The sequence below is a fragment of the Heterodontus francisci genome, chromosome 4 (genome assembly GCF_036365525.1).
Source record: "Heterodontus francisci isolate sHetFra1 chromosome 4, sHetFra1.hap1, whole genome shotgun sequence".
NCBI classification, from domain to species: domain Eukaryota; kingdom Metazoa; phylum Chordata; class Chondrichthyes; order Heterodontiformes; family Heterodontidae; genus Heterodontus; species Heterodontus francisci.
In genome coordinates this window covers 40,102,440-40,114,560 of record NC_090374.1, presented here as the reverse complement: position 1 = coordinate 40,114,560, position 12,121 = coordinate 40,102,440, and the positions used below count along the sequence as shown (strand labels likewise).

Genomic DNA, 12,121 nt, shown 5'->3' with positions numbered 1-12,121 from the left:
CATGCACTAAGACACCCAGATCCCTCTGCATCTCAGAGCTCCGCAATCTCTCACCATTTAGATAATATGCTTCTTTGTTATTTTTCCTGCCAAAATGGACAGCTTTGCAGTTTCCCACATTATACTCCATCTGCCTGATTTTTGCACACCCACTGAACCTATCTATATTCCTTTGTAGCCTCCTTATGTCCGCTTCACAAGTTACTTTCCTACCTATCTTTATGTCATCAGCAAATTTAGCAACCATACCTTCGGTCCCTTCAACTAAGTCATTTATATAAATTGTAAAAAGTTGAGGCCCCAGCACGGATCCCGGCACACCACTTGTTACATCTTGCCAACCAGAAAATTACCCATTTATGCCTACTCTTTGTTTCCTGTTAGCTAGTCAATCTTCTATCCATGCCAGTATGTTACCCCCTACACCATGAGCTTTTATTTTTTGCAATAACCTTTGATGCGGCACCTTATCAACTGCCTTCTGGAAATCTAAGTACAATACATCCACCAGTTCCCCTTTATCCACAGCACATGTAACTCCCTCAAAGAACTCCAATAAATTGGTTAAACATGATTTCCCTTTCACAAAACCATGCCTTATTACCTTGAATTTTTCTAAATGCCCTGCTATAACATCTTTAATAATAGCTTCTAACATTTTCCCTAAGACAGATGTTAAGCTAACTGGCCTATAGTTTCCTGCTTTCTGTCTCCCTCCCTTTTTGAATAAAGGAGTTACATTCGCTATTTTCCAATCTAATGGAATCTTCCCTGAATCTAGGGAATTTTGGAAAATTAAAACTAATGCATCAACTATCTCACTAGCCACTTCTTTTAACACCCTAGGATGAAGTCCATCAGGACCTGGGGACTTGTCAGTCCGCAGCTCCAACAATTTATTCAGTATCACTTCCCTGGTGATTGTAATTTTCTTGAGTTCCTCCCTCCCTTCCATTTCCTGACTTACAGCTAATACTGGGATGTTACTTGTATCCTCAATAGTGAAGACGGATGGGAAAGATCTGTTCAATTCATCTTCCATCTCCTTATTATCCATTATTAATTCCCCAGACTCACTTTCTATAGGACCAGCAGTCACTTTGTTAACTTTTTTCTTTTTTAAATATCTCTAGAAACTCTTACTATCTGTCTTTCTATTTCTAGCTAGCTTCTGACCTGCCTCCCATCTTTGCGCAATTATAGGCTTTTTCTTTTAAGTTTGGTACTATCTTTAACTGTTTTAGTTAACCACGGATGGCGGGTCCCACTCTTGGAATTTTTCTTTCTCGTTGAAATGTATCTATTCTGTGTATTCTGAAATATCCCCTTAAATGTCTGCCACTGCATCTCCATTGACCTATCCCTTAACCTGATTTGCCAGTTTACTTTAGCTAGCTCTGCTTTCATGCCCTCATAATTGCCCATATTTAAGTTTAAAATACTCGTATTGGACCCACTCTTCTCTCCCTCAAACTGAATGTAAAATTCAATCATATTATGATTGCTGCTATCTAGGGGTGCCTTAACTATGAGGTCATTAATTAATCCTATCTCGTTGCCTTCTCTCTGGTTGGCTCCAGAACGTATTGCTCCAAGAGATTATCTCAAAAACATTCTATGTACTCCTCATCTAGGCTACCTCTACCCATCTGATTTTTCCAGTCTATATGTAGGTTAAAATGCTCCATAAGTTAGATTAGGGCCAATCAAGGATAGTAGTGGGAAGTTGTGTGTGGAATCAGAGGAGATAGGGGAAGCGTTAAATGAATATTTTTCATCAGTATTTACAGTAGAGAAAGAAAATGTTGTCGAGGAGAATACTGAGATACAGACTACTAGGCTAGATGGGATTGAGGTTCACAAGGAGGAGGTGTTAGCAATTTTGGAAAGTGTGAAAATAGATAAGTCCCCTGGGCCAGATGGGATTTATCCTAGGATCCTCTGGGAAGCCAGGGAGGAGATTGCAGAGCCTTTGTCCTTGATCTTTATGTCGTCATTGTCGACAGGAATAGTGCCGGAAGACTGGAGGATAGCAAATGTTGTCCCCTTGTTCAAGAAGGGGAGTAGAGACAGCCCTGGTAATTATAGACCTGTGAGCCTTACTTCGGTTGTGGGTAAAATGTTGGAAAAGGTTATAAGAGATAGGATTTATAATCATCTTGAAAAGAATAAGTTCATTAGCGATAGTCAGCATGGTTTTGTGAAGGGTAGGTCGTGCCTCACAAACCTTATTGAGTTTTTTGAGAAGGTACACAAACAGGTGGATGAGGGTAAAGCCGTGGATGTGGTGTATATGGATTTCAGTAAGGCATTTGATAAGGTTCCCCACGGTAGGCTATTGCAGAAAATACGGAAGTATGGGATTGAAGGTGATTTAGTGCTTTGGATCAGAAATTGGCTAGCTGAAAGAAGGCAGACGGTGGTGGTTGATGGCAAATGTTCATCCTGGCGTTTAGTTACTAGTGGTGTACCGCAAGGATCTGTTTTGGGGCCACTGCTGTTTGTCATTTTTATAAATGACCTGGATGAGGGTGTAGAAGGGTGGGTTAGTAAATTTGCGGATGACACGAAGGTCGGTGGAGTTGTGGATAGTGCCGAAGGATGTTGTAGGTTACAGAGGGACATAGATAGGCTGCAGAGCTGGGCTGAGAGATGGCAAATGGAGTTTAATGCGGAAAAGTGTGAGGTGATTCGCTTTGGAAGGAGTAACAGGAATGCAGAGTACTGGGCTAATGGGAAGATTCTTGGTAGTGGAGATGAGCAGAGAGATCTTGGTGTCCAGGGACATAAATCCCTGAAAGTTGCCACCCAGGTTAATAGGGCTGTTAAGAAGGCATATGGTGTGTTAGCTTTTATTAGTAGGGGGATCGAGTTTCGGAGCCACGAGGTCATGCTGCAGCTGTACAAAACTCTGGTGCGGCCGCACCTGCAGTATTGCGTGCAGTTCTGGTCACCGCATTATAGGAAGGATGTGGAAGCTTTGGAAAGGGTGCAGAGGAGATTTACTAGGATGTTGCCTGGTATGGAGGGAAGGTCTTACGAGGAAAGGCTGAGGGACTTGAGGTTGTTTTCATTGGAGAGAAGGAGGAGGAGAGGTGACTCAATAGAGACATATAATATAATCAGAGGGTTAGATAGGGTGGATAGTGAGAGTCTTTTTCCTCGGATGGTGATGGCAAACACGAGGGGACATAGCTTTAAGTTGAGGGGTGAAAGATATAGGACAGATGTCAGAGGTAGTTTCTTTACTTAGAGAGTAGTAGGGGCGTGGAATGCCCTGCCTGCAACAGTAGTAGACTCGCCAACTTTAAGGGCATTTAAGTGGTCATTGGATAGACATATGGATGAAAATGGAATAGTGTAGGTCAGATGGTTTCACAGGTCGGCGCAACATCGAGGGCCGAAGGGCCTGTACTGCGCTGTAATGTTCTATGTTCTAAGTATGCATTGCTATTTCAAATGTACTGTGGGACTACAAGACTGGTCTATGATGGGATTTTCTGACCATATAAGACTAAGTTAATGTTGCAAACTGCAAAAACCTATCTGCAATAAAAAATAGACATCTAGTTGAAATAGCAGTTCACTATTAAATTACTTCATCTAAAAGTCTGCCTCAATATTTGTCTTGCAGCACATGCAGATGTTAAAGCACAAATGACTAAAATAATTTAAGAAAGGTAGACATATGCAAATTTATTTTTTGCTCTTTTGAACTCGAGGCAAATTTGGAGATTGAAAGTATGTGCAGTGAACCAACGTTCTGCTCTGAAGCTTGCAGATGTTCATTATTTCCTCGCTGGACAAGTATATGCAAAATATGATTCACCGGCCTGTTGAATGTCATAAGGGCTGATTTCAGGATCTTGTATTTTAATTTTTTTTATTCGTTCATGGGATGTGGGCATCGCGGGCTAGGCCAGCATTTATTGCCCATCCCTAATTGCCCTTGAGAAGGTGGTGGTGAGCTGCCGCTGCAGTCCATGAGGGTAGGTAGGTTGACAGTACTGTGGGGGAGTTCCAGGATTTTGACCCAGCGACAGTGAAGGAACGGCAATATAGTTCCAAGTCAGGATGGTGTGTGACTTGGAGGGGAACTTGCAGGTAGTGGTGTTCCCATGTAACTACTGCCCTTGTCCTTCTCGTTGGTAGAGGTCGCAGGTTTGGAAGGTGCTGTCTAAGGAGCCTTGGTGCATTGCTGCAGTGCATCTTGTAGATGGTACACACTGCTGCCACTGTGCGCGGTGATGGAAGGAGTGAATGTTTGTTGATGGGGTGCCAATCAAGCGGGCTGCTTTGTCCTGGATGGTGTCGTGCTTCTTGAGTGTTGTTGGTGCTGTACCCATCCAGCCAAGTGGAGAGTATTCCATCACACTCCTGACTTGTGCCTTGTAGATGGTGGACAGGCTTTGGGGAGTCAGGAGGTGAGTTACTCGCCGCAGGAGTCCTAGCCTCTGACCTGCTCTTGTCACCACGGTATTTATATGGCTACTCCAGTTCAATTTCTGGTCAATGGTAACCCCCAGGATGTTGATAGTGGGGGAATTCAGTGATCATAATGCCATTGAATGTCAAGGGGATATGGTTAGATTCTCTCTTGTTGGAGATGGTCATTGCCTGGCACTTGTGTGACGCCAGTGTTGCTTGCCACATCAGCCCAAGCTTGGATATTGTTCAGGTCTTGCTGCATTTCTACACGGACTGCTTCAGCATGTGAGGAGTCGCGAATGGTGCTGAACATTGTGCAAGCATCAGCAAACATCCCCACTTCTGACCTTATGATTGAAGGAAAGTCATTGATGAAGCAGTTGAAAATGGTTGGGCCTAGGACACTACCCTGAGGAACTCCCGCAGTGATGTTCTGGAGAGGAGATGATTGACCTCCAACAACCACAACCATTTTCCTTTGCGCTAGATATGACTCCAACGAGCAGAGAGCTTTCCCCCTGATTCCCATTGATTCCACTTTTTCTAGGGTTCCTTGATGCCATACTCGGTCAAATGCTGCCTTGATGTCAAAGGCAGTCACTCTCACCTCACCTCTTGAGTTCAGCTCTTTTGTCCATGTTTGAACCAAGGCTGTAATGAGGTCAGGAGCTGAGTGGCCCTGGCGGAACCCAAACTGAGTGTCATTGAGCAGGTTATTGCTAAGCAAGTGCCGCTTGATAGCACTGTCGATGACTCCTTCCATCACTTTACTGATGATTGAAAGTAGACTGATGGCACGGTAATTGGCCGGGTTGGACATATCCTGCTTTTTGTGTACAGGACATACCTGGGCAATTTTCCACCTTTCTGGGTAGATGCCAGTTGTACTGGGACAGCTTGGCTAGGGGTGTGTCAAGTTCTGGAGCACAGGTCTTCAGTACTATTGCTGGAATGTTGTCAGGACCCATAGCCTTTGCTGTATCCAGTGCCTTCAGTCGTTTCTTGATATCACGCGGAGTGAATTGAATTGGCTGAAAACTAGCATCTGTGATGTTGGGGACTTCAGGAGGAGGCCGAGATGTATCATCCATTTGGCACTTCTGGCTGAAGATTGTTGCAAATGCTTCAGCCTTATCTTTTGCACCGATTGATGGGGGAGCCCAGCACTTGAGGTTGGGGATATTTTTGGAGCTACTTCCTCCAGTTAGTTGTTTAATTGTCCACCACCATTCATGACTGGATGTGGCAGGACTGCAGAGCTTAGATTGATCCGTTGATTATGGGATCACTTAGCTCTGTCTATCACATGTTGCTTTTATGTTCAGTGGGGAAGACCTGCTCAAAGGGAATGTGAGTAGGATATAAAAGCCCAGATTTTCTACTCCGACAAAACCCTGAATGAAAATATAGCAAGGCACAGTTGTATCTAATTGGATGTTGTCTGCTTCCATTTTTTTGTTACATTTTGAAGATTTGTGTTTTAAAACTGAAAAGGAATTCCTGGATTTTTTTTTTTTACAAGGGTCACTGAGAGTTCTGGATTGTAAGCAGTTACTGGAAGGCAACTGTTTTCAGATTAATTACCCGGCAGGGGTTGTTTTTGACTTGGGAAAAGATGTTTAGAAAGAAGTGACAGGTCAAGATTTATAGGGGTCAGGAGGATTGAGTCTGGTGACATTGTTTATGGTTTCACTTTGGACAGTGAGCTGGGATATCGACAATGGCTTGAAAAGACAGTTGGAGCAAACTTACTAAGGTAAAAAAGGAACTTGTATATTTTGATCTGTGTGTGTATGCTTTGCTTCATTACTGGTTAAGACTTTTTTGAATAATAAACTTATAATTTTGTTTATTAAAGAAACCTGGTTGGTGTGTTTTATTCTGGGATAAAAATATGATTGACTGTATCTGTAAGTGGGAAAAAAATTAAATATATGTAGTGATCTGTGGAGAAGTGGAACTAGAATAAACAGGGCACTCCTCCCACCTCAGTCGTAACACTACCTCCATTGTAGCTTCCAGAGTCAGTCTAATTTAAACAATGATGGTGAGCTCATGGAATATGGGCACCAATGATTAGGAGCTGGTCATTGGGATCTAGCATGCTGATGCTGGAATTAAAATGGCAATGTCGGCAAAAGTGATTTTGGAAGTAAACCTAACATTTATTTATCTCCACTGATGTCTTTCAGCTCTGCAGAAGGGCCCAAAGGATATAGGTTCACTGGATATATAGAAACCCTTCTCCATGAAGCCAGGTGGAAGAGAGAAGCACTATTTGGCAAAGAATGTGATGAGCAGCATAACAGTAGATCAAGAGGTGGCTTGGGCATTTGTTGAAATCCACCACCTCAAGCATGGCAACTCGGTGTTGGATAAGGTTTACTGACCGTATCAGTGCAAACCAAGTGAAAGGAGTCTGCCACACCTTCAAAGTCTGCACTGTATTACATCGAATTTTACAGCAAAGAGACAGGCCATTGGGCCCAACTGTTCTGTGCCGAACCTGTTTATGCTCTGCGTGAGCCTCCGCCTTTTTCACTCTGTCAACATATCTTTCTATTATTAAGCATGTTACTTACTGTGGCCTCCCTTTTGCACCGTATTAATGCACTTGAATTGCTTACCATTAATGTCCAGGGAGCTGCACAGTGCACCTTCCACCCCACCCTGAACTTGGAAGTGTTCCTTCACTCACAGCGCTGCATATATTTATGCCATTCACTCACATGGTTTGAATTTGCTTGCTGCATGAAATGGCCATCACTCCTATATGATCTGCATGCTGACTCCTGGGCTCTATTGCATCTCTTTGGTATCTTTCGGTCTGCTGTCACACAGTTCAATGACCACGTGGAGGCTGTGCCAAGATGGTGTTGCTCATTGGAAAGCCAAGAGATGTGACTACAATGACACTATTTTAACAACATGCACTAATTTTAGTGGAAAACGCTGTATAGACAATAAAGGTGAAAATGCTTCACTCATATATTTGCCTAATAAGCATCAACCCCCATTCAGTTTGAAATTCTTTCTCTTTCACCAAAGTTTGGAATTCTGCCATGAATTTATCCACAGCCCATCTTAATGCAGCTTCTGGACTTTTGTCCAGCAGTCACAATATAGGGATAGGGCAGGAAAGTGAAGTTGATGTAGAATATCAGCCATGATCTTATTGAATGGTGGAGCAAGCTCGAGGGGACCCTATGGCCGACTCCTGCTCCTATTATGTTCTTATCTTACTTTTTATATGTGAAGGCAACTGAAGACCAAACACAATTTTGAATAAGCTTTAAAAACATGAGTAGGGCAAGCAAATCCAGAACTGAACTGGTTAAATGTGACACTGTCGCTCAGTTTATCATTTTGTGAGCATATGGTAACATTTAAACTGCTTTTGTTTTTCATTTCTTTTTTAGGTTTCGTTTTCTGTCATTCTGCCATTCTCTGTACATTTTGACCCCACATTTTCAGAAGCTACATGTATTTATTTATTGACATCTGATTATATGATAATGTGCTTCAATTAGGTATAGAGCTTCCTGTGGTTGTGTGTGGCAGGAAGTGTACACATTGAGACTGTGCAGGCAAGAAGCATATCTACTCACACTGAAAGATTTTCACTTATCAAATGACTAACCATATGGTACAGCATCTGTCACAGGGTTTCTGGTCAACAAGGAGCTGAAATTCTGCTACGGGTGCATTAGTAGCCCTAGCAAATCTTGCCTGGCGCATTTTGGGCTCGCAACATGTAGGGGGACTTTCCCTGGGTTTTCCGCCGACACTTCATTTAAATGCAGCTGGTGCAGTCCGAGTGCATATTGTGCTACGCGCTGGGAGTACGATTTCCTGTGCAGCAACAGAAATGTGCTCGAGCAGCTCCTCAAAATGGCACCTGCACATACCGTTGTCGGCAAAGATCAAAACCAAGCATTATCTGCCTTGTTTTGTGTTGAGATGAGGCAACAGACTGCTGATGCCTGGGTTGTGGGGCGGGGGAGGGTGTGGCTAGGCAGGGCAACCAATGCCAAGGTCCAGTGGTAAAGCTTAAATTAAAAACAAAAGAGAACAAACATCCAACCAAAAGAAACAATAGCAAGGTATCAAAAGCAGCAAAATAAGGTCTAATCTGATCACAAGATCACTTGAGGTAGGTTTAAACTTACTTCCAGTTAGGATAGTTTTAAATGTACTTCCAGTTGTTATATGTCTACAGAAGTGATTGTTCAAAATTCTGAAGATGCAAAATTCTGGCTCGGTGCCAAGAGTGGAAATCATCGGGCAGCAAGGACAGACCCTAATTCAATGCTGTAATGAGGCTTATGCAGGATAAACTGCAAGCCTCCTGGGTTTCCATCAAAGCCACATCAGGAAACATGGAACAAATGTGAATGAAATGAAGGAGACGGTGACGTAGTGGGAATGGGCACTGAACTAGTAATCTAGAGGCCCAGGCTAGTGCTCCGGAGATATGGTTCAAATCTCACCACAGCAGCTGATGGAATTTAAAATTCAGTTAATTAATAAATTCATCAATTTTTGTTAAAACCCACCTGGTTCACTAATGTCCTTCAGGGAAGGAAATCTGCAGTCCTTACCTGGTCTGGCCTACATATGACTCCAGACCCACAGCAATGTAGTGGAATCTTAATTGCCCTCTGAAATGGCGTAGCAAGTCACTCAGTTGTTAAGGGTCATTAGGGATGGACAACAAATGCTGGCCTTGCCAGTGACACCCACATACCATGATAGAATAAAGAAAAAAATACATTGCTTCTGTTTTCGACAATGGCTGCACACTGGTGCAGAATTTCAGCTTGCAAGAGACAATAGCTGCATCTTCAAGGTAGTGGCAGCTACTGATTTACTAAACCACACCCTCGCCTCTACCTTTAATATTCCAGTCACCAGTATAAACCATTGCTCTCTTTCGCCCAGCCGTTCCCCTGGTACACCGCCCATTTCTGCTCCTTTGAGTCCAAGGGACACAGACTTGAAAGGATATGGCAGACAACTGGTTTAGCCGTCCACCGCCAGATCTGGCTGGACCACTTAAAACATTATCACATCCTGCTATCATCTGCTAAAACTGCTCACTATTCCAGGATCATCCTGGAATGCATAATAACCTCCAGATTCTTTTCTCTAGTGTAAACTGTCTTCTTAAATCCCTCTCCCTGTCCCCCCCATCCTCACTTCTCACAAAACGTGCGAGTAGCTCATGAACTTATTTGTCACTAAGATTGAGACCATCTGATCAGCTGCCTCGGCTGTATCCCTCCCTTCCACTAGCCCACCTGGCCAAATTTCCTCTCATTCTCCCTGCTGCCCTCGTCCTGAACTTGCATTTTTCTCTAGATTCTCCCCTCATTCCCTCTCCAAGCTTAGCTTGACCATGAGACCTGCCTCCTGTTCCCTCGATCCTATTCCCACTAAACTCATCCTACTTCCCCTCTTGGTCCCCATGTTAGCCGATATTGTAAAAGGTTCTCTCTCTTCAGACGTTGTTCCCTCTCTCCTTTAAATCTGTCATCATCACCCCTCTGCTCAAAAAACAACCCTTGACCCCAATGTCCTTGTAAGCTATCATCCCAGCTCCTCCTTCCCTTTCCTCTCCAAAGTCCTTAAATGTGTTGTTGCCTCCGAAATCTGTTCCCATCTTTCCCAGAACTCTATGTTTGAATCCCTCTAATCAGCTTTTCGCCCTGCCACAGTACCAAAACAGCCCTCATCAAAGTCACAAATGACATCTTATGTGACTATGACAAAGGTAAACCTTCCCTCCTCATCCTTTTCAACCTGTCTGCAGCCTTTGACATGGTTAACCACACCATCCTCTTACAATGCCTCTCCACTGTTGTCTAGCTGGGTGGGACTGTTCTCACCTGGTTCCATTCTTATCAATCTAAACATAGCCAGAAAATCACTTGCAATGGCTTCTCTACTTGTTCCTGCACTGTGACCTCTGGTGTCCCCCAAGAATCTATCTTTTCCCCCTTCCTATATCTCTCAGCGATATTATCTGAAAGTCTGGAATTAGTTTTCACATGTACATTGATGACACCCAGCTTTACCTCACCACCACCTCTCTTGACTCTTCCACTGTTGCTAAGTTATCAGACTGCTTATCCGACATCCAGTACTGGATGAGCAGAAATTTCCTCCAATTAAATATTGGGAAGACTGAAGTAATTGTTTTCGGTCCCCCCTCCAAACTCCGTTCTCTAGCTACGAACAGCATCCCTCTCCCTGGCAACAGTCTGAGATTAAGCCAGTCTGTTTGCAACCTTGGTTCCACATTTGACCCCGAGATGAGCTTCCGACCTCATATTCATGCCATCGCTAAGACCACCTATTTCTACCTCTGTAACATTGCCCGACTTCGCCCCTGTCTTAGCTCCTTTGCTGCTGAAACCCTCATTCAGGCCTTTGTTACCTCTAGACTTGACTATTCCAATGCACTCCCGCTGTAAATTTGAGGTCATCCAAAACTCTGCTGCCCGTGCCTTAACTTGCACTAAGTCCCATTAACCTATCACCCTTGTGTTCACTGACCTTTATTGTTTCCTGGTTAAGCAACAACTTGATTTTAAAATTCTCATCCTTGTTTTCAAATCCCTCCATGGCCTCGCTCCTCCCTATCTCCGTAATCTCCTCCAGCCCCACAATCCTCTAAGAAATCTGCGCTCCTCTAATTTTGGCCTATTATACATCCCCAGTTTTAATCACTCCACCATTGGTGGCTGTGGGTCTAGGTCCCAAGCTCTAGAATTCCCTCCCTAAACCTTTCTGTCTCTCCTCATTTTTCTCCTTTAAGACACTCCTTAAAACCTAATTCTTTGACCAAGCCTTTGGTCATCTGACCTAATGGACTGAATTTTCTGGTCACGTTGTCGGGAGCGATGGTGGGTGGGCAAAATGGCGGTGCTGCTGCTTGTCCCTTGATCGGCTGCACCTCCGCGATTACGCAGCGAGCTGCCATTTTGCATGATGGAGGAGGCTGACCCCCAATCACATGGCAGGGGCAGAAATGGAGACAGCATTCATAGCATCACCTGATGTAGGACAAAGTGTTGGCACCATTTTCAGAAGCCTGCCAGCCCTGCATTCACTTCTTATGGGCTGGGGGATGGACCTCCTGATTGTGCATCCTGTGCCCCACAGAGGGCTTCCCCTGAAGCCCCAACTGCCCCCAATGCACAACACTACCACCCCCAACCGACCCCCCCTTGAGGTTGTAAAAACTTACCTGACTTCCTGGGCCAAACTTCCTGTTGACGCCAATGGCTGGGTGTAGTCTCCCGGTGGCTATGGTGGGACTAAGAACTGCCTGCCCGATGATTGGCTAGCAGCTCCATCCGGCAGGGCTTCCTGCCACATGGAGGTGGAAGTCCTGCCCAATTAAGGGCTTGGGGAGCGAAAATCCCAGCCTGGCTCCCCAGGTCTGGTGGAGGTGGGCAGAGCCACCCACCTTTCGGCTGGTGGACAGAGCCTCCCACCCAATCTAAAATTCCAGCCATTAGGCTGAATTTTGTGCTTCTCTGTAAGATGGGTTTTTAGGTGAAGGGGAAGCAGAGAATTTGCGTGGATTTGCCTGCCATGGATCTCGACGCTGTAATGCTGCATTCCAATTCTGTCGGAGGTGGTGAAGTGCCGTGGTGACACCTCTGTGCCGCCGCGACAGCATTAG

General features: G+C 44.4%; 1 long non-coding RNA gene across 1 annotated transcript; it reads left to right on the top strand.

The window, feature by feature from the left end:
• The first annotated feature begins 3,909 nt into the window (after positions 1-3,909).
• On the top strand, positions 3,910-7,376 carry LOC137368645 (uncharacterized). The gene is made up of 3 exons (XR_010974798.1): positions 3,910-3,989; positions 6,131-6,184; positions 6,621-7,376. It is a non-coding gene; the product is annotated as an uncharacterized lncRNA (long non-coding RNA).
• Positions 7,377-12,121: the final 4,745 nt, after the last annotated feature.